Source organism: Tenrec ecaudatus, chromosome 9 (genome assembly GCF_050624435.1).
Source record: "Tenrec ecaudatus isolate mTenEca1 chromosome 9, mTenEca1.hap1, whole genome shotgun sequence".
Classification (NCBI taxonomy): Eukaryota; Metazoa; Chordata; class Mammalia; order Afrosoricida; family Tenrecidae; genus Tenrec; species Tenrec ecaudatus.
Genome location: NC_134538.1, coordinates 85,202,719 through 85,230,653, shown reverse-complemented (window position 1 = coordinate 85,230,653; position 27,935 = coordinate 85,202,719). Strand labels below are relative to the sequence as shown.

The window sequence follows — 27,935 nt, the reverse complement described above, 5'->3', positions numbered from 1 at the left end:
TCAATTAATTTTGTTACATCCAATATATCGAAGGAATAGTATACAACCTCTAAGGAATAGTATACAATCACAAAAAAGATAAGGATGATCTAAACTTACTGTCATAGAAAGATGTCCACCTACATTATTAACTGCAAAAAAGCAGGTTTCAGAGCTTTAGGTATAGTATAATTCTATTTTAAAATACATTCTTAAGGATGAAATCTTTAACAATTGTATGCTAACTGTTCATAATGATTATCTTGGACTCGCAGACTTTTGGGTGTTTTTTAATAAAACATTTTGAATAGAAATATAGTTCAGATAGATTATAGCAGGCATGATCAAAGTTTTTCTTCCATTCCTTCCTGTGAATTACATCTTATATATTGCTCTTAGAGCCCTCCCCTACGGCCACCCGGAGAAACACAGTATTTACCATAGTTTAATAGACAGAGGAATAAACATGGTGTAATGAAAAAGTGTGACCTCTGTAGTCCAAAACACTCTTGTCGGTCACTTTCCAGCAAGTTAGTTCGATTTCTGAGTTCCAGTTTCCTTAACCCTGAAAGGTGGATGATAACACCAACCTTACAAGGATGTTTTCAGGATTAAAATAAAGCACTGATACAGAATAGATGTGCAATAAACGTTAGCTCTCATTATCAATAACAAAGTATTTATCAATTGCACAGAATGTGCAAGTATATCAGGATCTTACAGTTTCTGCAAAAGGGAGGGGCACACACACACACACACACACACACACACACACACACACACACACACGGCTTCACTATACTCTGATTCTCTCCCCTTATTGCCATCCTTATCTATTCTTTAATGATTACTTCCTGATTCAGGAGCCAACACCTGCCACCACCTCCAGTTGCTCATCACCAATTTATTCCTCAACTCTCTTTGATGAAATAAAATTTCTTAATGATTCTTCTATCCATGTCTATGTAATTTACACCAACTGATTGGGTGGGACTATGCAAATAAGGCATGGGTAAGCTAACAAAAGGGATTGGTCAGTTTTATTTGCCAAGCCTCTAGCTATAAAAGAACTATCTCAGGAGTAGGAACAAAAAGGATCATCAACACAGGACCATCAACAAGAAAGAAGAGCCACTAGCGTAATACCTCCAAGATCCCTCCCTGCTTGAAGTAGCAGAGGCAGCAGGCACAATGCCACATGGATTCCAGAGGTCAAAGCCAAGACTATGGGACTGTGAGGCAGAGCATCGAGCTGACTTCCTGTCCCACAGAGATAGAGGTAAGGGACCACTTGGCTGAGAGGCTGAGGACCAGAAAGAGACTTGGCTGCTGGCTGAGGAGAGGCACTGATGTGGACCAATGACTGTGTCCTTAGTGTTTTCTAATCCTGGCTTGTGTAACCTGTTCACTTACCTAAGAAGCCCCTTTAACAGTATTGTCTTAGCGTTCTACCTGGCCATTGCAATGGATTACAAACCCAACGCAACAGTGGAGTATGGGAGGAGAGGTTGGCTATCAGAATAGGGTAAGAAAGGCATCAGGGGTGGAGGCATGTCTCTGACCTCTGCCTTCTGGCAATAGGTCTTGGGCTGATCAGATTCTCCTTCACCCTTGTGTAGGCAGAGGAGGTCAGATATGGCCCCCTCGTGGTTCATTCACCTCCTTTACAGTACGAATTAGGTTCTCATCATACATTCTCCACGACTGCATAAATGTTCAATGTCTTGGCTCATTCTCCATGTTCATCCTTCTCTTTAACCTAGCCACAAGTATCTTCCTTGCTCGTGTAACCATTCTTCCCATTTCCTAGCCTTCTTTGACACAGTTCAGTTTACGTATATTACTGTCCCCACTTGGTTGACACTTCTCTCCCCATTCATGTCTAAAATAACGTCACGGCCCTCTCTATGCTCTTCCTTATCAGGACCCACGTGACCCACGTGACGGTTCATGACTTCTCAGACGCCTCCCCTCTTCCAAACATCTAACACACTCACTGCCTTTGGGTCTATGTTGTTCCTCTGTCCAGCACAATAACACCTATTGATTAGCCCCGGCAAAAGGCCTGCACTTTACGTCCAAAGTGGTTGGCAAGTTTAAAGAGGTCATGATGGCAACTTGTAACTCCCCCAAGAGGAAATGTAGGGAGTATGTGTGTGTGATAGACTCAATGTCCTAATATCCTAGTAGTGTCCATAAATGTCAGTCTACATTTATAGGGGAAGAAGAGGGTAAGCAAGAACTCAAAAAGTTAAAAATAGAAACTCATGATTGCTTTCCCTATTTAAGCACTTCTAAGGCTTGTCTTTTAAATTTCTAAGCCTATGTTGGTCTATTACAAAATAAGTGCATACAGATGTGCTTTATACAATTGATGTATGGATGGATTGTGACAAGAGTTGTATGAGTCCTTAATAAAATGTTAAAAAATTAAAAGTAAGTGCAAATCTTCTTGGCTTAAATCTAAAATAATCTTCATAGTATAGTTTAAGAACTCACATGCAATGTTTTCAGCAAGTCAAGGGCAAATGACTCAATGAATCCTATGCATTTATATGAGAAAACAATGAGTATTTGTCAGCTAATCAAAAGACTCTTTGTTCAAGAAAACACACACCAAACAAATATCATGTAACATTTACTACTAAAAGGCTACCCTGATGCAAGGCTCAACAATGACAAATATTTAAAGTAGACTGGAAAAGTACTATTTCCAAAACTTTATCTCTTACACATACTGCACTTAACATTCTTTGCAGGGTACAAACAGGATTCAAGAGGGAACAACAAGTGATCCAAATCAGTGGTGAGGAGGGTGTGGGAAGCCTGGTAGGGTGTGACCAAGGGTAATGTAACCAAGAGGAATTACTGAAACCCAAAATGAAGGCTGAACATGATAGTGAGACAAGAGGAAAGTAAAAGGAAATAGAGGAAAGAGGTAGGAGGTAAAGTAAATAGCATTTATAGAGGTCTAAATATAGGCATGTACATATGTAAATATATTTATGTATGAGGATATGGAAATAGATCTATGTGCATATATGTGTAAGTGTAGTATTAAGGTAGCAGATGGACATTGGGCCTCCACTCAAGTACTCCCTCAATGCAAGAATACTTTGTTCTATTAACTGGCATTACATGATGCTCACCTTCCTGACACAATCGTTGAAGACAAAGCAGGTGAATAAGCAAATGTGGTAAAGAAAGCTGATGGTGTCCGGCTATCAAAAGATAAAGCATCTGGGGTCTTAAAGGCTTGAAGGTAAACTAATGGCCATCTAGCTCAGAAGCAACAAAGCCCCATGGAAGAAGCACACCAGTCTGCGTGATCACGAGGTGTCGAAGGGATCAGGTATCAGACATCATCAGAACAAAAAATGATATCATTGTGAATGAGGGGGAGTGTGAGGTGAGGATCCAAAGCCCATCTGTAGGCAACTTGACATCCCCTTACAGAAGGGTCTCTGGGAGGAGATGAGTCTGTCAGGGTGCAGTGTAGCAACGATGAATCATACTACTTTCCTTTAGTTCCTAAATGCTTCCTCTCCCACCCCACCCACCCCCACTATCATGATCACAATTCTACCTTACAAATCTGACTATACCAGAGGATGTACACTGGTACAGATAAGAACTGGAAACACAGGGAATCCAGGGAGGATGATCCCTTCAGGACCAGTGGTGAGAGCAGCGATACCAGGAGGGTGGAAGGAGGCTGGGGTGGAAAGGGAGAATCAATTATAAGGATCTACATATAACCTCCTCCCTGGGGGACGGACAACAGAAAAATGGGTGAAGCGAGACGTCAGATAGTGTAAGATATGACAAAATAATAAATTATAGATTATAAAGGGGTCATGAAGGAGGGGGAGGGGAGGGAGAAAATGAAGAGCTGATGCCAGGGACTTAAGTGGAGAGCAAATGTTTTGTGAATGATGAGGGTACAATGAATGTACAAATATGCTTTACACAATTGATATATATATGGATTGTGATGAGTTGTATGAGCCCCTAATAAAATGATTTTTTAAAGAGAAAAAAATCATACTAAGCCAAAAAAAATCAGTATTCAAGAATGCAAACTGATCATAAACACTCAAAATATTGAATGTACATTATATTGAGTATTGTGTTAAGTCTGAGTAGACTAGAGAAACAAATCCATGGACACACATATGTGTATAAGAAAGAGATTTATATACAAGAGGTATTGAACATTGAGAAAACATCCCAACTCAGTCCAGTCCAAGGCCATAAGTCCAATATTAGCCCGTATTTCCGATATCAATCCATAAAGTCCTCTTCAGACTCATGAAACACATGCAATGATGCCAAATGCAGATCACATGCCAGTGAGTAGAAAGTCTTTGGATCCAGTGCCATTGGAAACATCTCAGCACTGGCAGGGGTCTCTCTATGTTGTTTCTCCGGCTTCAGAGGTCTTTTCAGCTGCCATGTCTCCCAGGGAGTAGGAGAGGGAGAGAGAGAGAGAGAGAGAGAGAGAGAGGGAGGGAGGGAGGGAGGGAGGGAGGGAGGGAGGGAGGGAGGGAGAGAGAGAGAGAGAGAGAGAGAGAGAGAGAGAGAGAGAGAGAGAGAGAGAGAGAGTCTCATTGGCTATCTCCAGGTTGACAGCCTAGACTCCACCCCTACACTCTTAATCCTTAAATTGACACCAGATTAGGCGACTTCCACAAGTATATTACATAAATATCAATCTACCACTATCCTACCTCATCATAATCTGGATCTTCTCTCATAACCTTTCATTTCCTATCTGGCATCAGACAGGAGTCAAACTTAATCTCTACCACTAACTAACTGGCTTTTGACCCTGTGGAACTACCTTAACTTTCTTTGCATTTCAGTTGACTTATCTGTATACAGGGAAAATAACACTTTTATAGTTTTATAAATAAAATTATGCACTCCACTTAGATAATAGTACAGATTAAGATCTTAATAGATTGTATCCAATCGAAAAAACCTCAGTCATGTTACAGCTCAAGGAAGGCTATCAGGGCACAGGAAAAGATGGAAGCATTTCACAAATTTAGCATACTCAGAAACCAAAGCTCAAAAAGTTCAAATGAAAGGGACACTAGAGATCAGTCTCATGTAGTAAATCAAACTCAGCACTACTTTACAGAGACATGCTGTTATCAAGTTGCCTGTATACCTACAACAATGGCTTGTGGAAATCTACTCACACACTTACTGCCTTCTAGTCGATTCCGACTCGTAGCAACCCTACCAGGACAGGGCAGAAGTGCCCTGTGGATTTCTGAAACTCTTTATGGAAGTAGAAAGCTTTCCTTTCTCCCAAGGAGCAGCTGGTGGCTTTGATTGCTGACCTTACAGTTAGCAGCCCAATGCATAACCACTATGCCACTATGGCTCCATCAAAGTCTATTAGAAAATCTAATATAATTTGCAAATCAGTAGGTTAAAAATCATGTGATGAACCTCAGAGCACATTAGGAGGATTCGTGATTAAATGAATATTTTATTTAATCTCATCTGGGGGGGAAATAAGCAATTTCCTTAATATGAAATAAAAACAAACAGAGTAAAACAGAAACCCCAACCCACAAATGTACATTTCTAAAGGCATGCTTATTAAAATGTGGAAAGAGCCAAGGATGCTCATTATTCACACTGCCATTGTTCCAGCGATTATGATCACGGTAAAAAGGAAAATAAGTAAGGATAAAATAGTGGCAAGATAAAATTAGCATCAGTTGCAAATGTTATAACTGAAATTATTAGAAATTATTAGAATTAAGAGTTCTAGAAGGTGACCAATTCGATAAAAAGCACACAAAAAGTCATCAACTTTTCTGTTTCCAAAGATGTAAACCTCTTTACAATATTACTTAAAGAATCAATTCACAATAACAGAACTTTTAAAATGTTAAAGATTAACTTTTTAAAAAACTCATTGATATACTATTCACTCAGACTTATTGTAAGACCCTAAACTATTAATAACTAAAAAGAACAGATTAAAAAACAATAGTAAATTCATATGCTTAAATACTAGGCAGACATTTAAAATGATGTAATATGTTGTAAAAGAGCTTACTGGCTCAAGTAAGCATTCATCAACTATTAAGGGGAAAGGGTGATAAAAATTAAGAAAATATAGTATAGGCTCCCTTTGCTAAAATAAAGGACATAACATTCATTAAAAAGGAACTCTAATGATCTCCAATGAAATGTCAAAAACATCTTCACCAAGAGCCATTATAAGTGTTATTGTGTTTTCCTGAATTTTCCAAATTTCCTCCAATGATTATACTTTACCCTAGGACTAAAGAAAATACAGAATGTTTATAATATTGGTCTAACTACAGTAACAATAATATCCAGAGTCATTCTAAAGTCACTGATAATCCTGCTCTTTTAAGCGATCCCAAAATTAAGGCTGGCTTCCCTCGCTGGGGCCCATCACACTCCAATTCATTAACTGCAGTGAAAGAAATCTTCAAAGCAACTCTAGGAGACAATCAGACCAAAGACCACCTTGCTCTATGATCTAGTGTAGCGCAAAATAATATTCAGGTATTAGCTATTTTGCTCTCAGCCCCCTGGCAAGTGTGTGTCAAGAGGGAGAAACCAGTAAGAGTCAGGTTTGGGCTGCATTCAGACCCTGAGTCAGAAACTGGAAACAAACAAACAAAACAAAAAGAGGAAGTGGAAAGAACACAGTCATTACTCTTCCCAGGATAGAAAGTGCGGGTCTTAGGCAACATCTAATCACTTAGAGAAGCTATTTTCTCCTCCATTGTATTTGTAAGATAACTATCCAACGGGCAAGGTAGCGGGATTCCTTCTGAGCAGAGATGCTTTAAACCAGGGTCTTCTTCATCAGCGCAGACTCCCAGCAGACTGGCAGTACTCTGCTCTCGAAAATTAGCAATAATCAAACGGTTGATCTCATCTGCTCTCCTCCAAAAATGACAAGGCAATACAAGTAGTGCAAGAGTCTCCAGTTCCACATATAGAAGTTTCCAGATATGGAATTTTCCATTTCCATAATACAGGGAAGTGGTGGTTCAGTGGTAGAATTGTTGTCTTCTATGTGGGAGACCTGAGCCAATCCACCTCTAACACATCCACCATGCATCTGTCAATGGATGTTTTCAGGTTGCAAAGTTTCAGTAAGGGAGAGAGAGAATGCAGATGAAGGCAGACTAGAAAGATCTGGTAACCTACTTTAGAAAAATCACCAATTAAAACAACCTCTTTTGACCCTACTACGGTGAGTGTAGTATCTGGTGTTCTTAAAAACAGACATCTAAGACAACTAGCAGTGCCATCTGGAGCAAAAGAAAGTAAAAGAAAGAAACCAGACTCCAGGAAGCAATCAGTCCACAGGACTAATGGCCCACACAAATCCCACCCTCTTCTAGCCCGAGATCCCAAGAACTAGATGGTGCCCAGCTACCACTATTAACTACCCTGACCAGGGACACAAACGAAGATGCCAGAGAGAATGGGAGAAAAATGTAGAACAAAACTCCAATTCATGAAAATAAAAATTAAAAAATACAAGAACAGACTTACTGGCCAGAGACTAGCCAGTAGGAATCCCTGAGACAATTACCCTAAGTCATCCTTTTAACCAGGATCGGAAGCCACTCTTGGAGGTCACCCTTCAGCCATATAGTAAACTGGCCTATAAAATAAACAATAATACCCATGTGCTCCTTAGAACAATCGAATGGATGAGACCAAATGGGCAACACTTCCCCAAAGCAAAGGCGAAAAGGGAAGGCGGGGTGGGAAAATGGGAGGGTGGACACGGAGAACGCATGGTGAAAACGAGAGGGATGCGGACACACTCCCCAATTTGTGTACAAATTGTTGATGGGAAATTAATTTGCTGAAAAAATTTCCCCTGAAACACAATAAAATGACCAAAAAGAAGTGCTCCGATCCCTAGGTCCAGGCAACTTGTTGGCAGCCAACACTTCCGTTACAGATGTTGCTTATAGAGTGGTCTTCCTTCCTTCCTCTGAATTTCTATCACTTCAGAGATTTCTTTCCAATTGCCCCGTCCTTCCTGACTCTCGCACCTCCTCTCTATCTCATTTTCAAACAATATTCCTTCAGCATATATTCCTCTGTAGCTATTTTGTAAATCATACCTGCACATTAGAATTACCTGAAGAAAACAAAAATCCTCCCAACTGGACCAACCAGTGACATCATGATAAATAAACCGAGAAAAGACTGAAGTTGTCAAGGATTTCATCTTGCTTCGCTCCACAGTCAGTGTTCATGGAAGCAGCAATCCAGTAATCGAATGATGCATTGCATTGGGCAAATCTGCTGCACGAGACCTCTTTAAAGTGTTGAAAAGCAAAGATGTTACTCTGTGGAATAAGACATGCGTGACCCAAGCCATGACAGTTTCCATTGACTCATATGCACGTGCAATTTGGCCACTGAGGAAGGAAGACCTAAGAAATATTGATGCCTTTGAATTATGGTGTTAGCAAAAAAAAACATCGAAGCGCCATGGACTGCCAAATAACATATCAGTCTTGGAAGTACAGCCAGAATGCTCCTTAGAGGCAAGGATGGCAAAATTGCATCTCATGTACTTTGCCGTGTTAAAGGTGAGGCCAATCCCTGGAGAAGGACATCATGCTGGATAAGGGAGAGGGGCAGCAAAAAAGAGTACGACCCTCGACAAAATGGACTGATAGGGAGGCTGCAGGAACAGGCTAAATATACGAGTAACTGTGAGGCTGGTGCAGCCCCAGGAGGTGTATCGACTATTGGACAGAGTCCCTATGAGTCAGACCATATGAAGAAGGCACCTAGCAACAACAACAACAACAAAGAACTTTACTATGTGCCAAAGCAACCTAGGTGGAGCAGTGGGTTAAGCATTGGGCTGCTAACTGCAAAGTCAGTGGTTCAAACCCACTGACCATTTTAAGAGAGAAAGATAAGATTGTCACCATAAAGATTTGCAGTCTAAGAAATCCTGAGGTGCAGTTCCACTCTGGCTCATGGAGTCAGAATGGACTTGATGGCAGTGGATTTAGTTCGATTTATTTTTTATTGTTTTGTGTGTATATAAGAAAGAGTAATTGAATATTGAGAAAATATCCAGCCCAGTCCAGATCAAGTCCATAAGTCCAATATTAGTCCATATGTCTGATACCAATCTATAAATTCCTCTTCAGAATCAGCAACACATGCAGTTACACTGAATGTAGGAAGATCACAGGCCAGTGGGTGGGAAGTCTTGTGGATCCAGTGGAGGTAGAAGCATCTCAAGGCTGGTGTGGGGCTCCACGTGGCTCCTCTAGCTCTAGGGCTCTGGCTCCATCAGTGTAGCTCCATCAGACTTGTCGTCAGGAATGTCTTGAAGGGAGTGAGTGTGTGTCCCGCTTCCAGCGGGCTTAGTTCAATTTATTACATGCCAATTATTCATCAATAAAGCTGTGGAAATAAAGACTGATGACTGGCTCCCACTTCCCAAATCATTTACAGGAGTTCCTCCTGGGATTCTTAAAAGCCCTCCAGATAACTGTAAATACGCAGCCAAGTTTGAGAACACTGCTCTAGGTCTTCTTCACTTTCACTTTTTAGAAAAGCCCACTCAAACACCTCTACTTGGTCGCCAGCAGTTTTTTTCCTCAGGCAGATTTGTTTCAGTATTCAGCTAACACTAAATGGGTAAGCGCTGTTCAGCATTCAAATCCACAAGCTGTTCAGCATTCAAATCCATGCAGATTTACAGCCTGGGAAACACTATATAGGCTGTCTATGAGTCAGAACTGAATTGACGGCAGTGGGTTTTGATAGAATCCTGTCTAACCCATGGTTCACTGCAGTCCTCTCGTCTGCGACACCTGTGTACTGCACTGCAAACTGTTAACCCTTCCCCTCCCTCTCAAAAATCTCCCTACAGTGAGTGAGTCTCTCTTCTGATGGTGCTCCTGCCCTTCTAACTCCTACTCTTCTATTTGAGGCTATTCGTCTACCAATTTCTGTTCACTGCCAGAGTGGCTTCTCTGGCGGCTGCTTTTATCATGCCAACAAATTTCCCTAAGTCATTTCACCCATAACCAAATCACTAGAGCTGAAGTTCAACTACTACCAGTCTTCTCTCTGACGCTGTGACCTTCAGAACGTCCACATCTAGAGTTGCAAACACCCATTGGATTCCAACTCATTGAGACCCATGTATAGCAGAAGGGAACACTGCTAAGTCCTTCCCCAACCTCCTCACAGTCCTTGTACTTCACTGCTAAGCTTCAGCACATTGTTGCAGCCACTGTGTCAGTCCATCTCAATGTGGGTCTTCCTCCTTTTCCTGATAGCATGTCAAAAGTATGAGATGAAGTCTCTTCACACTCAAAAACTCTCACTGCCACTGGGTCCATGCTGACTCATAGCTCCCCTAAAGGACGGGGTAGAAATGCCCCTATGAGTTGCCAAGGCTGTAACTCTTTACAGGAGTAGAAAGTTCCATCTTTCCCCAGAGACGCACCTAGTGGTTTCAAACTGGTGACCTTGCAGTTAGCAGCTCCATGCATGACCACTATGACACCAGGGCTTCTAGGTCTCTTCATACTAACTTCTAAAGAGCATTCTGGCTTCTTATTTAAATAAGTAAAAACTCAAAACCTCTCCCCTTTACTTAGGTTTTCTGAAGTTTCAATCAGTGGAACCTCGTCAAATCCCCAGCATCCTGATTCCTCCTTTTTTCTTTCCGTGGGCAACCAAACCAAAACCAAGGCTGTGGAGTTCATTCTAACTGAGACTGTAAATCTTTTTCCTGAGGAGCAGCTGGTGGCAAGGGGGAGTTCCAACCTCAGCCTTTCTGTTAGCAGTCTAAAGGGTTCACCCACTAACCACCAAAACCAAATCCACCACCATCAACTCAATTCTGATTCTTGGTGATCCCGACAGAGGTGGGAGTGGAACTGCTCCCTAGGAGTTCTGGCATTGTAAATCTTCCCAGGAACACCTTCTCTCAAGGAGTGACTTTGAGCTGCTGACCTTGCAGTTAGCAGTCGGCAACACCGCCAAAGAGGCCCAGGACCAATCAAATTCTACTTCGTTATGCCAGAGTGATGATAGAAAATATAAATCTGATCCCTTTGGCTAAGGAAACAACAGGCTGGTCTGGCCCTCTATCACCCTCACTGTCATCTCCCTGTCTGAACCAAGCACTTGGTTCATGTCACTCACAGCTCTCTTCTAAACTTCCCCAAGCCCCGGGGCTCCTGCCGGGAAGCTCTTCACTCTCTGCTTGCACTTGGCAAAACTGCATCATTCTTCAAAATTCTGCAGTCAACTCCGGACTCCACCCACTTCCAAGCTGGGTTAGACATCTTCTCCTCTGAGCTCCCTGACAACTACCCAAGGCTTCTCTCTCTTGTCACGCCGAGTGCACTGTATTATAGCTCTTCCTTTACTTGGAGGTCTTGAATATTAGGATTTCTTAAGACTCATAATAAAATAACTGTGAGTCCACAAAAAACAGTTGACTTTAAGATGCACTTAAACGGACTGCCAAAACGACACGACTCTGGGGTAAAACATGCCACCCAAAGCAGATCTCATAAAAAGAGAAATACAGCAAAGAACGGGAGCAAGGCCTAGCCAACGCCTGGGAATCCCGATGCAAGTCCAGCTCATGCTGACGTCCTAGTGTTCACAGCAACTGCGGTAATAATCTTAGTAACGCAAACCAGGGTGAAATGCACCAAACCAGGACTGGTTTCTGAGCTGGTTGTTTCCTTTGCCACTTGGTTCAAATGAATATGTGAGTACTTGATTTTTAAAGTGCCTCCATCTACTGCCACTTAGCCCATTCTGACTCATAGCAACCCCTACAGGCTAGAGTAGAACACCCCCCCCTCCCATAGGGTTTCCAAGGCTAGAAACCTTTATAGGTGCAGACAGCCCTATCAGTCTCCCTCTTGGTGGCTGGTGGAATTGAACCACGGACCTTGTGGTTAGCAGTCTAATGCTTAACTCATTGTGCCACCAGTGCTCCTGACTACATGATGAGCAAATCTTAAAAGAGAATTTTTTTCTTTCATTTTTTGCCTTGCCCCGCTCTTCAAAACCATGATTCTTTGGACTGACTATTCATCTTGTAAACCTTACAATGCGTTCGGTTAAAGGATCTGAAAAAACGGTTACGAATCGGCTACAGAATGTTCTGGTGGAAAGCGAACCTCCTAGGACTACACCCTGACTCAAAGTTACCACTAATCCTTATGACTTTATTCAGACAAGATGTTAACAGCTGAAACCTAGAAATTATTCTGAAATTCTGTAAGAACCAAAGAGGCGGCATACCTGCTCCAGAAACCACTGTCTGACTGACCCAAAGGACAAACAAATCGCACAAGGACAGCTCGGCCCTCCGCTCTCTGAGCTAGCAAGTAGTGGCTGCCACGGGCACCAAGTCCCCCACCTGACGAGCGGCGCGGCTGCCAGGCGTGTGAGCGCGTGTGTATCAGGGAGCCGATCCTATGCGGTCGGAATCCGCTAGGGCAAAATTAAAATCATTCGGGAACGTCTCAACTCCGCGGATACAAAGCGGCCGTGTGCCGGCCCAGGGCGGGCTCAACTCTCAACTCGAGGTCTTGAAACGTAATCATTGTTCGGCTGCAACCCGTAGGGTCCTCGCGAAAGCGTACGTCCAGCCCCAGGGAGAAGAATAACTCATTGGAAGAGGCGGTCACAGCGGCGGGGGGAGGGGGCTCCCCGGTGTAAGGATCACCCCGAAGCAATCCTGGCTGCGGTCCGGGGCTCCTCCACGCCGGCGCGGGACCGCAGACAGAGGCGACCGCCGCTTCCAAAAAGGGGACGGGTAGCAGTGACCATTTTGGCCCCGGGACTGGACGGAAAGCGGGAGCCTCCCGGGGGAGGGGGCAGAGCGCCCACCCCGCGGACTCGAGCAGCCCAGGGGCGGCGGGGCGGGTGGGGCCGAGGCGGCGGCAACCGGGGTCACGCCCGGCCGCTGGACCGCTTCTCCCCGGGCAGGAGAGGGAGCCGCGGCGGCGACCGCGGACGCACAAAGCTGCCGCCGCCGGCAGCGCGCAGGCTGCGCCCAACTTCGCGGCGAGGACCAGCCCCCCGCTCGCCGGGCCCGGCCGCCCCGGGCGCCGCCCCGCGCCGCCCTGCGCGGGAGCCGTTACCCCCAACGACGCCTTCGCCCGGGGGACAAAGTCCCCGTCCCCTCCCCGCCGCCGCCGCCGCGCCCGGCTCCTCCCTGACAAAAAGTTATCGGTGGCGGCCACCGGGGGGGGGGGGGGGACCCGCGTGGGTCGCCCTGCCGGACTCACCAGAGCGGCTCCCCAAGTTCCACCTGCGGAGCCTCGGCGTGTCCGGCTCTCGGCGGCAGCGACAGCAGCTGCTCTGCTTTCTCCCGAGCAGCAGCAGCACCTGCCCACCTTCTTCCTAGCAGACCGGGTCCCGGCGAGCCATCTTCCCCCTCCGCTCGCTGACTGACAACCCAGCCCAGAGAGCCGCCACTGCCGCCAGCCACTCTAACAGGCACAAGCAGGAACCCATCCCCAGGCAGCCAACCGCCACCGCCCCGCGACAGCCCAGCCAATCGCCGTCCTCCGGGGCGGGCCCCGAGCAACTTCTCCACCAATGGGAACCGCTAGCTGCTAGATCTAGGGCGGAGTCATGAGCTGGCGGTGGGGGGCTGATTTGGGGAGTGGTATAAGCAGTGGGTGTGGTCAGGGAGCGCCCAGAGGGAGATGATTGACAGTCGTGTTGTCGAGAAAGGAAGACCCGAAGAATAATTGATGCCTTTGAATTATGGCGTTGGCGAAGAGTATTGACTACACCGTGGACTGCCAGAAGAACGAACAAATGCGTCTTAGAAGAAGCACATTAAGAATACTCCTTAGATGATGATGGCCACATATGTGCAAATGAGTTTGACACATTTGATGTATGGATTGTTCTAAGAGCTCCAAGGGCCCCCAATAAAATGATTTATTAATAATTAAAAAGAATAGTCCTTAGAAGTGAGGATGGCAAGACTTCTCCTCTACTTGGACATGTTGTCAGAAGGGATCGGTTTCTGAAGAAGGACATCCTATTTGGCCGAGGGCCAGTGAGAAAGAGGACTACTCTCAAGGAGATGGATTTGACACAAGGGGTGGCTGCAACAATGGGCAGTGATTGTGAGGACGCTGCAGGACCAGGAAGTGTTTCCTTCTGCTGAACATGGGGATCACACTGTGTTGGAGCTGACTCCACCATATCTAACAACAGAATTGTGGAAGCCACTAAGCCTTAGTGGTTCGGTAAAGGTCTTTTATCTGAGCTGATAGTGCTTTGGGCTGTCAAAGAAGAGAATTACCCCCATGCAATACTGTTACTATAGCCACAAGAAAAACAAATTATTGTTTTAATTTCTTTGGTGGGAGAATGTTGTTGTCAGATGCCATCAAGTCCTTCTGAATCTAGTGACTTTACGTACAAGAGAAAGAAATGCCGCCGGGTCCTGCGCCATGCTCACAAGCTAGCAGCCACTGTGTCAATCCATCTTGTCCAGGGTCTTACTCTTTTTATTGCTCCTTCCACTTTATCAATCATGACTGGTCTCTGCTGATAATATGTCCCAAGAACATGAGATGAAGTCTCATCCCAGTAATTCCTTTCCAAAGAATTTATCAGATCTTAGGAAGAAACCTATTACATGTTTTTGCCAGTGATGATCAAAACTCACCCAATCTTTCTAGACAGTTTGCTTCTGACCTTAGTCTGGAAACAGCCAAACACAATTCCCTGATGTCTTTCCATGGGCCCACTTGCCTTTCACCTTTTGTTTTCTTTTCTTCCAAACACACTCTAAATATTTTCTGTTAAGGACTAAGAACCTCAACACATCTAAGTCGGCCTTGGCAAATACACGCTCTGTTTTTGACCTTGTAAACATGCTGAACAAATAAATTATAAGGAGAAGATATGTTACTTGCTAGCAAAAGGGTATCAAGCAAAGTCAGATAATCACTAGGGCAGATTGATAAAACAAATATTACCATTGCCCTCCAAGGACGTAGCCAGGTGTGTACGTCATATGAAGTACAGCAGAGCAAGGTATAATGAACAAATATTGGAGAGAGGACTGTTTAGCAAAGGCAGGAAACTGCCCAAGGAAGATGGTTGAGTTGGATCTTTAAAAGTAGACAGGAAAGGAGTCCTGGTGGTGTAGTGGTTACTAGTTGGGCTGAGATGCACAAGGTCCAAAGTTTGAGACCACTAGGCGCTCCCCAAGAGGAAGATGGGAAATTCTGCTCCTGTAAAGAGTTACAGTCTCAAAAAACCATGGGAGCAGTTCTAACCTGTGACATAGGATCACCCCGAGTCAGTATTTGCTTAAAAAAAAAAAGTAGACAGGAAAGGGGGAACTGATTACAAGGATCTACATATTCTACATATAACCTCCTCCCTGGTGGATGGACAACAGTAAAGTGGGACAGTGTAAGATATGACAAAATAGTAATTTATAAATTATCAAGGGTTTGTGAGGGAGGGGGAGCAGGAAGGGAGGGGAAAACTGAGGAGCTGATATCAAGGGCTCAAGTAGAAAGCAAATGTTTTGAGAATGATGATGGCAACAAATGTACAAATGTGCTTGACACAATGGATGGATGTATGGATTGTGATAAGAGTTGTACGAGCCCACAGTAAAATGATTTTTTAAAAGTAGACAGGAGTTAGCCAGAGACAGTCCAAAGGCATTTCAGGAAGAAGAAACACGTTCAGAGGCATGAGGGTGTAAAAGGTACATCGAGACTGGGAAGCACTAAGAACATTGGGGGGTTGGAACGTGAGGCGCAGCCCAAACTTGGCTAGAGCAAGAGGTGAAGCTAAGCACATAAATGCCCTGACAGCAGGTGTTGAGACCGGTACCATCCAACCGCGCTGTCCCAAAAGAGCTGCAGTGATGGTCGTTCATGTATGCAAGGCTGTACTAAGAGGGAGGCAGAAGCACAAGCTTCTCTACTGCAAATGACTAAAGTCTCTGAAACCCACAGAGGCAGTTCTGCTCTGTCCTATAGGGTCGCTGTCAGTCAGAAACGACTCTATGGCAGTGAGTTTAGTTTTGGGAAACATTGATCATCAGTGGTGCTCCTCCTCTGCTTACTCATGCATTCAAACAGGATGTGTGCGTTTTATACATGGCGCAGTGGCTAAAGCATCCAGCTGGTAACCAAAAAAGATCAGGGGCTCCAAGGGAGAGGGATGTGGCAATCTGCTTCTCTATGGCAGCGAGAGTATATAATATAAATGGGTGAGTGTGCTCAAACTCTACGTGATAACTTCTTTTAAAATGCAATTATTAGTGATCCAACACAAAAGTGGTCTATACCACTTTAGCGGTTGAGATTAGCTGGATGATAACATTTTTAGTGGGTGCAGAAAATTAAGATTTTTACTACATACCACATTTTCTACCAAAAGGATATTCCATGACAAAGAAGATGAGTTTAGTTGTTTCAATAATCAATATAAAATTCTGTTGATGTACCACAATGAAAAATTACATTTCACCAAATTTCCATCAAATGGCTCATACTTCAATTGCTACATTTCTTTCATAATGAATTCTGTCATTATAAATGAGTAAATGAAAAGGTTTCCAAAGAAAATTTAGAAACATTACAATAAATTACTATTTATTATTTTAGATAGATCCTGTGTCTCTTCACATGCTGTAATTGAAAACACTCCTTTTTGATCTTACAAATTTTTCAATGACTTTATCATAATTAAGCTACCAAACAGCATCTACTTCCATACAGATCAATGAGAATGAAGGGAATTTTTCTTTTTTTCAAAAGACGTTTATTAACTAGCTCGAGCTAGGGCTTCCTCCGCTGCCCAGCGGAACGGGGATGCAGCGTCCAAAGGGAATCAGTCGAATGGAATTTTTCATGGATCATCTTACACTAGGGATTTTGAGTCTCTTTTAAGGCAAAAAAAATTAGAATTTTATTGTACACTTTGTGACCATTAGAGTTAGGAATATGTGTAAATCAATGTCAACATTGGGAAATATGTATGGTATTTCACCTTCTATTTGGAATCATACATGCCTACGTGAGTCAATGTTGTCGATCCTAAATCTGTAAGCTTAATTCCCATGTGAGAATGAAATCGCCCCACTTCTCGAAAAAAGTGTTTATCTGGAATGCACTTCTTATTTGACTTCATGCAGTCCATGCACTTGTCACCATGTTTAAGAAGGAAAATCCATTTGAAAAAACTCCATACACTTTCACCCTCGTTTTCATGTAGCATTGAAAAGTGTCAATGATGGTGTGGTATGTACTCCTCTCTGGCACACAGTGGTACTTCAGGGGCACCTTCATCACTTGGGTTATTTTCTAATATTTCTGCAGCGGTGAATTGCTTGGAAATTAGTAGTCAGCGATATTTGCTTTGCTGCATTTCAATTTTTTCAAAAATTTGCTTTAAATTATGTAAATGTCCCATTAATATCTGGTAGAGAGTTATGTGGGTCTTTAAATGTACTTCTGCATCTTGGAGCGCTTACCTGGTCCAATGAAAATGTTGCAATACATTAGTCTACAAAGCCAACATAACTACCTGCTCTAGGGCTTGCATTTGGTCGGCAATGTTTTCAGCTTCTCTTTCGGTATCTCTTTTTTGTGCCTGGTCTTCAGCAATATTTTGTAAGGTGTCTAGAAGCGGAGTGTATGATTCCAAGAGTTCACTCTTCGTTGCAGGATGAGCTTCCCAGCATGTATTATGAAGGCATTTTAATATTTTATTATTGTCTAAATATGTCTTAAGAACTGCACACTAGTGAGCAGAGATTACTAAAAATATGTAAACTTCTCACCTTTCCTGATGTTCTTCTTGCTTCTATGGGTCTTTGCTTTGACTAACTGGTGTCCCTGGTTCATTGATGCCCTAACTATATGTTTAACTTGCTTGTTGGGTAATGCACCCCCTATCTATGTTACCAATATGATATCCTTTAACTACATGTGACTGTGGAACACTTCAAAGATGGCAAAAGTGCCTGAGGGACTGTATTTTTCATTTGTATTTTAGTAATGACACTATTGGACAGCTCAGATTAATGCTTTCTTCCATAGGCAGTAGGAAATTAATACCAAACTCACTGTCATCTAGTTGATGCCAACTCATAGCCACCTTCTAGGACAGGGAAGAATTGCCCCGTGAGTTGGAGACTACAACTCTTCACGAGAATAGAAAGTCCTGTCTTTCTTCTGTGGAGCAGCTCGTGGTTTCAAACTGCTGATCTTGCAGATTGCAACACAAATGCCACCAGGCCTCCTTACAAGGACAATAGAAACTTTTAATCATGGGACCAACATTATGAGGTTTCTTTTGAAGAGTCTTCATTCTGAAAACTTAGTGTGTTAATCTAAATACATTAGAGAAACAAATCCACAGAAACTCACGTAAAAGAGAGAGTTTCATATAAAGGATAAGTGCACAACAAGAAAACATCCCAACCCAGTGCTCCCCAAACCCACAAGTCCAACATTAACCCATATGTCCAACACCAATCCACCAAGTCCTCCTCCATCTCACAAAACACACACTATGATGCCAACTGCAAGAGGAAAGCTGAATCAGTGAGCATGTAAGCATCTCAGTGCTGGCAGGGGTCTCCACATGGCTGCTCCAGCACCCAGGGCTGCATCAGGGTAGGTCCATGTGGCTTCTCCTTGGGGATGTCTTGCAGGAAGTGAGCCTTGCCAGCTGAAGCAGGGAACTGGCTAAGGCAGCTGCACCCTGGTCTGATCATCACAAAGCAAGACACCCGAGAACTAAAAAGGCAAGGCTCACCAAGCCATTTATCCTTCTGCCCTTCAATTAACCCCACGTGTTTATCGGCCAGGTTGGCACAATAAACTAACTACCTCACTTAGAAAATGGTTTCCTCTTTCAAAGGAACCTTGACAGGGCTGAAGAACTGGCAGGATATTTAGAGTTTATCCAGGAGGGATGTTGGTCCAAAGGAAAAGGGACAACTCATCTAAGAAAAAAAAAAACAAAAAACAGGCCAAACTCAGAAAGCTAAGTTAAGTATTTGTGGGGAGAAGGTCATAAAATGAAAACGAGAAGCAAGAGTGAGCAAAGGTGTACACACGATGTTTCACTACCCTTTGGCTCTATGGATCATCAATATGTTGACCTGATTAAAGAGGCAGGGAGTCTGTGGCAAGAAGCCCAATAGAGACCAGGACAATATTTCAGGAGAGCTGAAAGCTTGAACCACGTCTATGGAAGTGAGAATGGAAAGGATGCTCAAGTACTTCCCAACTCCCTACACTGTGCAAGACATTCAACTTGTAAAGGACAAACAAGTGCACCAAACAGGTGAAAGGCGAGGCAACGGTCAGAGGACTCATTCAAGGCACAGTAGCAGAGATGACACAGGCGGTGCATGATTACCTCGTTACCCCAATGCTTCTCTAGGCAATAGCTGCTGTGTAGATTCCAAGGAGGAACTCAGCTGTCCCGCCCAGGGAGGCAAGGAAAGCTTCTGGGAGGAGGTGAAAATGAATTGTGTCTTATACAGTTGGAAGGGATTTGAATCAGAGAAAGTGTGTGAGAAGGAAGCTCCAGGAATGCCCGGGAAGAGAAGAGAAGAAAAACATTTGGAGAAGAGGCCATCTGGTCAAGGCAAAAGCCTCGTATAATGGGAAGATGAGCCTGGCAAGCTAGATGGGGGATAAATGTTTAACGGAGGGCTGAAATGTTCAAATTATCTCCTTTGTCTATTGGCTGTCAGCCCTGTGTGCTCATTAGAATCGGTTAGGATGCCTCTCACAGATATCAGTGCCTAAACCACAAGTCACATCAATTGAATCAGAAAACTTAGGTGTAGAGCTTTGACACAGGATTTATGTTAAGTTCCCCCAAGTAAATTTGATATGGACTCAAGGTGGAAAACCAGGGAGAGAGGTTATGACATTTTCTAATGATAAATCAAAACTGGCCATCGGCTAGGTTAGGTGGAGACTAAAGCCTGACTGTATAGATTTATGTATAAGTTGTTTTCTTACAGAAGAAGACAGGAAGTACCTTCTTCCTGAGTTCACTTCCTGTTTTACAGTTGAGTAGTAAGATGATCTAGAAGCCTATCTGAGTTGTCTTCCTTTGAAAACAGAGTAAAACCAAAATATAAATTGATGCTGGTAATCCACTCTCCTTTCCATCACATTTTGAGCAGCTAAAAATAATTTCCGGCAATACCAGTCTGAAGTTAACAATTATACAGAAGCATTTATATTTCAGTGGCAGAGCCCTAGGAAAATGTCTAAGAGAACATTCTGTTTCAAAAGGGAAATGCTTTTAACCTACTCTGCAAAAGTGAGCACATTCAAAACTTCTGTTAGTCTGTAATATCTGTAGGCACAATTCTACACTGACTATGGAAACTCATTTCTCTTTTTGTAAAGAAGTTTATAAAAAGATCAGGTGAACATTGTAAAACAAGCACTTTTCCTATGATATTAAATTTCAGGAGCTTAAAAAATACTCTGCTTATATATCATACAACTCAATAGTCCAATCATACTAAGATGTGCTGTGCGATCCTTACCACAATGCATTTAAAACATTTTCTTCTTTCTTTTGCCCATTGTTATTAGCTCCCCACTTTCTCCCAACCGCCCTTGCCACACCCCCCAAGAAACCACTGAGCCAGCTACTGGCTCTATAGATTTACCGACTGGTAACGTGAATTTTTAAATGAGTCAAGAGATCTTTGTCTTGAACAAAACATGAGAAATACCTCAGAACATTAATTTGAATGGTAAATATGTCTAAATATATTAAATCAAAACAAAAGCACTGCCACCCACCCGAGAGGTCATTCAAAGGCCCTGCCATACCGAGTCCCCTTTTATGGAAAGTTCCCCAGTCAGCATCTCTAGTTGTGGTGCAGCCAGAGCCAGGATGGGTGACATAACCCCATTCACAGAATGATGTAGCCCAAGGTCAGCCAAGTCCGAAGGAGGCCCTGATGTGAATGAACACTCTACCCAAAGATAACTGTGACCACATCCATATGCCCCGTGAATAGGAAGTTGAAATTCACCCCATGAGTCACTGGGTGGTAGGAGCAGAAAGCAATAAAAAGAAACCCTGGGAGTCATCTGAAAAGGCAAGATGTGAGTTAACGGAAGCCATTGGGTAAGAAAAAGACCTAGAAAGTGGACGGAGAAGTAATGATTGACAACGGAGCAGTAAAAGTAGAGAGAGAGTGCAAAAGTAAAACGGGGATCAATGGAGTCTTTTGTTGAGGGGCCACTGAGCTAACCCATTTCCTAGAACAACCCAGAATCACTCCAGTTCTCACTGATCGCCCAAATTGCAGCTGTTTCATCAGGTCCTTTGTCATAATGGGAAGATGAGCCATCCCATTCCTAAGGGTTTCTAAGTAAGTTTTGTACCAAACACCTGTATATCAACCAGCAAGTAGATCTCCAGAGGCATGTAGTTAGAAGCTGACCCAATTGCATCTGAGGAAGAGAATGTTATCCTTCAAGCTTACTTGCAGCAGAATAACCTTCATGACCCTGAACTTCTCCTAAGAGTGATGGAAAATTGGGGGGAAATATTTTGGGGATGGTTGAACAGCATGATAAACATCATCAATATAGCTGAATTGTATGTGTGAAGAATGCTGAATGCTTTGTTAGCTGGTTCATTTAGATTAGGTTAGGCTAAATATAGTTGAGTCCATCCTGACTCAGAACAACTTCATGTGGCTTAAGCAGAGCTGCCCCATAAGGTTTTCTTGGCTGTGATCTTCATGGGAGCAGATTGCCGGGAATTTCCTCCCAGAATGCTGCTAGCAGGGTGGGTTTGAACCTCAGTCCTTCAAATTAGCAGCCGGACACCTAACTGTTATGCCATATTGCAGAGACAAAGCAACCCAAAACAACAAGATTTCTAGAAAAAAGAACATACAAAGGTAAAGCGAAATAGAAGTCTCCACATCTTAAACACATTGTGTGGTAGTGACATAATCTGGTGTCAATTTGACAAATGAAGGGGTAGAGTCTGGTCTGTCAATCAAGATATAACCAATGAAGCCTCTGTGTGGGCATGGCCTTCTCCTGAGAATTCTGAGAACTCCAGTATTTCCTCCTTGGAGGCAGAAGACACATTTGCTCTCTGCTCACTCCCTGAGACGACGCTACTACTGACTAGACCTGACAAGACACATGGCACTACGCTGATAGACCCTGTGCCCTGGGAACTGGAGAAACCCCTTGGGGGCCCCTGCCAGCACTGAGAAGCTTACAACGCCACTGGGTCCAAAGACTTTCTACCCACTGGCCTGTGATCATCCTGCATTTAGCGTCATTGCATGTGTTTCGTGAATCTGAAGAGGACTTTATAGATTGGTATCGGACATTTGGGCTAAGATCCGACTTATGGGCTTGAACTGGACTGGACTAGATTGGACTAGACTGGGTTGGGATGCTTCCCTAATGTACAATTACCATTTATATAAAACTCTGTCTTATACACATATGTGTCTCTATGAATTTGTTTTTCTAGTCTACCCAGACTAACACACAATGCATAAATTAAAACTTTATAACAGAAAGTGGAGGGAAGGTGGGGTAGAAAGGGGGACCCTATCACAAGGATCTACATATAACCCCCTCCCTGGGGGAGGGACAACAGAAAGGTGGGTGAAGGGAGACGTCGGACAGTGTAAGACATGACAAAATAATAATAATTTATAAATTATCAAGGTCTCAAGAGGGAGGGGGAGTGGGAAGGGAGGGGAAAATGAGGCGCTGTTACCAAGGGCTTATGTAGAAAGCAAATGTTTTGAGAATGATGATGGCAACAAATGTACAAATGTGCTTGACACAATGGAGGTATGTATGTATTGTGATAAGAGTTGTATGAGCCCCCAGTAAAATGATTTTAAGAAAAACTTTATAACAGATATTTACTGGGAAGAAAGAATCTCTTTCACTTGTCTTCTAATCATTAGACTAGTGTAGCTCAAACAAATATTTATGAGAAAGCTATATAGATAAGGGTTGAAAACCTAATGACTAATTGCAATCCTCAAGCAACTAAAAATGAAAAGTATCCACATATATCTTCTGAGGCATTTTATTAACCAAGGTCTTCCAAAGGAAATGCTGCTGGGAGAGTTTTATTATCCAGCTTGTATAAATCATATTTTGAAAAATATTTTATGGCCTGGGGGAAAGACAGTCCTTTGATCACATCAGATGAAAGAGCTGAATACAAAACTGCCCTAAGTAACATAACCACAATTGTGCAAATGTTTGCTTCAGGGGGTATATCAGAACATTTACGCATTAAGAAATCATGGGTGATACAACAATACCAACAATCACCAAAATCTATGTGTGTGGTTACATATGCACATAGGCATAGATATGAATATGTGGGTACATATGTGTACACAAATAGATGTATCGGTAGGCATATATACATACATACAGGTATATGTGTGCATCCATGTATAACCATATAGATAACAAAACCACAAAGTTGGTTTTGTGGACACAGTTATGGCACATACTTCTTAGACATACTTAAATCTTCATAAGATTTGTGGTTGGGCATTAACTACTTCGACTACCAGACCACATCCTACCGGCACGTGGTCCGCCACTGGCCGCTGAGGGCCAGTCAGAGCCCAGGCATTGTGCTGAGGAAGGATCGCACTTACAACCAGTTCAAGGGCTCCCGGTCCAATATGGAAGTGTAACCTCCCACACCGCCTTAGACCCCCCGGCTCTTTAGCCTCCCCTCCTTCCGCGCCCCCTGGGGCAGCCTGCCCTTCAATAAAGCTGTCTTCCTGGTTCCAAAAAAAAAAAGATTTGTGGTTGGGGTTTGAAGTTTAGGCTTATATTCTCATGGGACAATTTAGTTGCTTGGAATAATAAAGGTCGTAAAATTATGCTCTACAGCTCAATGTGGTGAGTACTGTTTGGGGTCTTAAAGCTCGTTGACCACCTCAGATACACCTATTGGTCTCCACTTGACTGGAACGAAAGAGAAAGAAGGAAATCAAAGACTCAGGTAGAAAGTAATCTGCAGGACTCAGAGCCTACCTGGCCTGAAGCCAGGAGAACTATGTGGAACTTGGCCACCATCAACAACGGCTTTGATCAAGGCTACAGTAGACGCATCCTGATAAAACAGGAGGAAATTATGGAACAGGACTCAAAATCCTCAAGAGTCTGGACTTACCATCCGACTTACTGATTCTAGAGGACTTCTGAGATACTCTTTAAATCTGAAACCAAAGTTATCCCATGAGGTCACCTTTTAGCTAAATCAGTTTGGCCCATGAAATAATGAAACTCACAACTCCACAATGAGCTCCTTTTAAAAAGCAACTAGATGAGACCCAATGGCCAAAACTTACTGTAAAGGAAGGAAGGGAAAGAAAGGAGGCAAGGAAACTGGAGCACTGGAAATGGTACAACCAGAATGAAATGAATATGAATGATGACAGCATGGGTGGGGGGTAACCAATATCACTGAAGACGTTGTATAGGTATTAACTAGGAGCCTACTTTCCTGTGTTACTTTCCACCTTAAACATAATAAAATATTATTTTAAAAAGAAACAGTAAAGAAAGATCCCTGGTAACGAAGTTTGTTCTGCTAGCCTAAAGGTTGCTGACTGGAGCAGGACAACAGAGGGGAGAGGGAGACCTGGCAATCTAGTTCTGAGAAGATGACAGCTAAGAAAACCCGGCAGTGGCCTGTGTGATCATGAGGTGTCGATGGGATCAGGGATCAGGCATGAGGCATCAAAGAACAAAAAAATCATATCATTGTGAATGATGGGGAGTGAGGAGTGGGGACCCAAAGCCCATCTGTAGGCAACTGGATACCCACTTATAGAAGGGTCTCGGGGAGGAGATGAGTCAGTCGGTGTGCAGGTTAGTAACAATGAAACTTGTAACATTCCTCTAGTTCTTAAATGCTTCCTCCCCCAACTATCATGATCCCAATTCTACCTTACAAATCCGGCTAGACCAGAGGATGTTCACTAGTACAGATAGAAACTGGAAACACAAGGAATCCAGGACAGATATCCCCTCAGGACCAGTGGTGATAGTAGCGATACCAGGAAGGTAAGAGGAAGGCGGAGTAGAAAGTGGGAACCGATCACAATGTTCTACATATAACCCCTTCCCTGGGGGAAGGACAACAGAAAAGTGGGTGAATGGAGACATTGGAAAGTATAAGACATGACAAAATACTAATAATTTATAAATTATCAAGGACTCATGAGGGAGGGAGTCAGGGAGAAAGGGAGAAGAAATGAGGAGCTGATACCAAGGGCTCATGTAGAAAGCAAATGTTTTGAGAATGATGATGGCAACAAGTGTACAAATGTGTTTGACACTATGGATGGATGTATGGATTGTGATAAGAGTTGTATGAATCCCCAGTAAAATGATTTAAAAAAAAAAAAAAAGAAAAGAAAACTGCAGCACGAGTCTGCCCTGTAGCATGTGGCCTCACCAGAACTTGGAACTGGCTTGGCCGTGTCAGGTTTGATTTGGGTTTTGTTCCGTGCTAGTAGAAGTTGGAATCATGGTTACTCTCAGGCTAACCAGTCAAGCCGTGGTGGTCCTGTTGATGCCAGTCGAGGGCGACCCCCTGTGTGTGAGAGTAGAATGGTGTTCCTTAAGGGTCTCAATGCTTACCTTGTTAGAGGTAGATTCCCAAGTGTCACTTCTAGGTGCCTCTGGACAGATTCAAGCAATAAACCTTTCACTCACAGCCAGGCATGTTAACCATTTGGACCCACTCAAAGACTAATGGGTGCTGGTCGTGTTCTGTTTCTTGAGTTGGGTGCCTGCCAGTTACATTAAGTTGTTGAGTTTGTTAAAAAAAAATTAAGCTGTACATGTATATTTCCTTGGGTATCATAGAATTTAATAAAATACATTTTAAACTTTTGAAAGACTTTTTTAAAACCTGGCGTGAGGATGAAATATGCAAGTATAAAAACACAAAAATTATTAGTGGCTCTCCAGGGTAGTAAGGAGTCTTTATCTGCGATGGACTGAAGATGCCTTCCTGGTGGTGGAATCCTTTGGGGAAAGGATGGGGAGATTGGGTGCCCAGTTTGAAGAAGGCCATCCAAGTCAACGAGCTGTGCACCTAGGCAATGTTGACTGCCCTGTCGTGCCGTTTTCAGCCCCCAAAACTCGGCAACAACAAAAGCACGGGTAGACCTTATGTTCTTCGTGCATGTTTTTAATGTACCCCATTTGAATTGTAGTGCTGACGAAGAAGACAGGAAAACGGACAGCACCATGGGCGCTAAAAGGAGGCCCCGATCTGTCTCAGGAGGAGGAGAAAGGCAGCCAGAGTGCTCCTTGGAGGCAAGGGGCACATTCTTGCCAAAAAAAAAAAAAAACACAAAAACTCATCTTACCTACTCAGGACATATGGTCAGGAGAAACTAGTCCCTGAACAGCATGCCTGGTACAGCGGAGGGGCGACACTAAAAAAGAGGAGCTGGCTCGACACCGGGGCTCCTGCAGCGCGCTGAGGTGTGAGAACAGCCATAAGGACGGTGCGGACCGGGTGTAGATAAGATCACAACCAGATGACACCTACCAACAGTGTTCTGTGATAACCAAGTGGTGGTCGTCTGACTCAAAACAAAGACATGTTCGCTATTTTAAAAGGCCGAGAGACAGCATTGTGTTCATTGCTCATTGCTAATTCTGCCCAAAGGAACCTCCGTTAAACACGCTGCCTTTCACTTTTAGTTAATGCATTATTCAAAAGGCTTTAAAGTGCTTCCATAAACGCCACAGAGAAGTGCTTGTTATTGCTAACAAGCCAAAGGCCTCATTAAGCACAAACTTCTGCATAGATTTTTCTTTCCAGAGAGGAGCCCAGTGAACAACATGAGAAAGTATACAGACAAATATGCCAAAAGGACTCCACCCCACCCCACCCTCCCTGCCCTGAATGTGGAGCTGTTATGATTGGCAGATAGAGGAATTTCAGATACTTCAGTCGAATGAACTCACGTGGTTCTCCTCCTCTGTTTGGTCTTAGCATTAGGAAGCACGACCTCTCTCCCCTTCTGATCACTCGTGGTGCTGCGATGTGTTCAACACTTCATTGTGTATCCTCTTGGCTATTTCCAAAATCATCCCACATGTGCTAATCCTGCACCCAGAGGCCAAGAGGCAGCAGCTTCTTTCTTGCTGATTGATACCCACGAATGTTTCATCAAGCACAGTGGTGGAAGGCTAGGTGAACGTGGAATCGCAAGGCCCTGCTCTAAGGAGAGGGGTGAAAGGAACAGCTGACTGGGAGAGGCACATCCTTCCGTCCAAAAGCACTTGCTGGCTGCTCACTCTGGCTTGTACTCTTAGGCTGAGTCTCATGTATGAGTAATATTTCCATTTTTTAATTTCATTCTCGTTCACTTAGTCATCATCACCACACCCTGATATTTCTGCCAGAAATGTTTCAGGGAGAGTGTATAACACTGTCAACGTTCAGAAAGGACAAGCCTGGCACCCAATTCCCCCGTCATTTAGCAGTGACCCAACCCCTCATCAAGCTGGTATCTTGTGATATCCATTTCACTCCGAGAGCCAATCTACACAGTCCCTTGATTTCTTTGATTACCCGAGACAAGCCCTCAGCACAAGCAGGGGACTCCCGTCTAGGGCCACCTACCTTGTGCCAGGGGAAAGGCTCCTAAAATTCATCCCCTAAAAAACCTCAATCCTTTGGGTCTGCACTCTGGTAGTGACTGCTAACGTCATTATGCCAGATTCGTACAAATGTTAAAGTACACCACCAGTCAGGAGAGAAGCCCATCAGCCATCAGAAACTAGCAAAGAAATTGGTCAAATTTCTAAGAAAAAGAAGGGCTTTGG

General features: G+C 43.5%; 1 protein-coding gene across 4 annotated transcripts in view; it reads right to left on the bottom strand.

The window, feature by feature from the left end:
* The window catches only part of HYCC1 (hyccin PI4KA lipid kinase complex subunit 1), a 115,877-nt gene extending 88,643 nt beyond the window's left edge, over positions 1–27,234 (bottom strand). For 2 of the 4 annotated variants that reach the window (XM_075558313.1, XM_075558310.1), the window contains exon 1: positions 13,308–13,510. The gene's annotated coding sequence lies outside the window, so the exon portion shown is untranslated. Of the gene's footprint in view, positions 1–12,433; positions 12,456–13,307; positions 13,511–27,071 lie in introns of those variants that run through there. The other 2 variants (XM_075558311.1, XM_075558312.1) reach the window with 2 other exon arrangements.
* Positions 27,235–27,935: the final 701 nt, after the last annotated feature.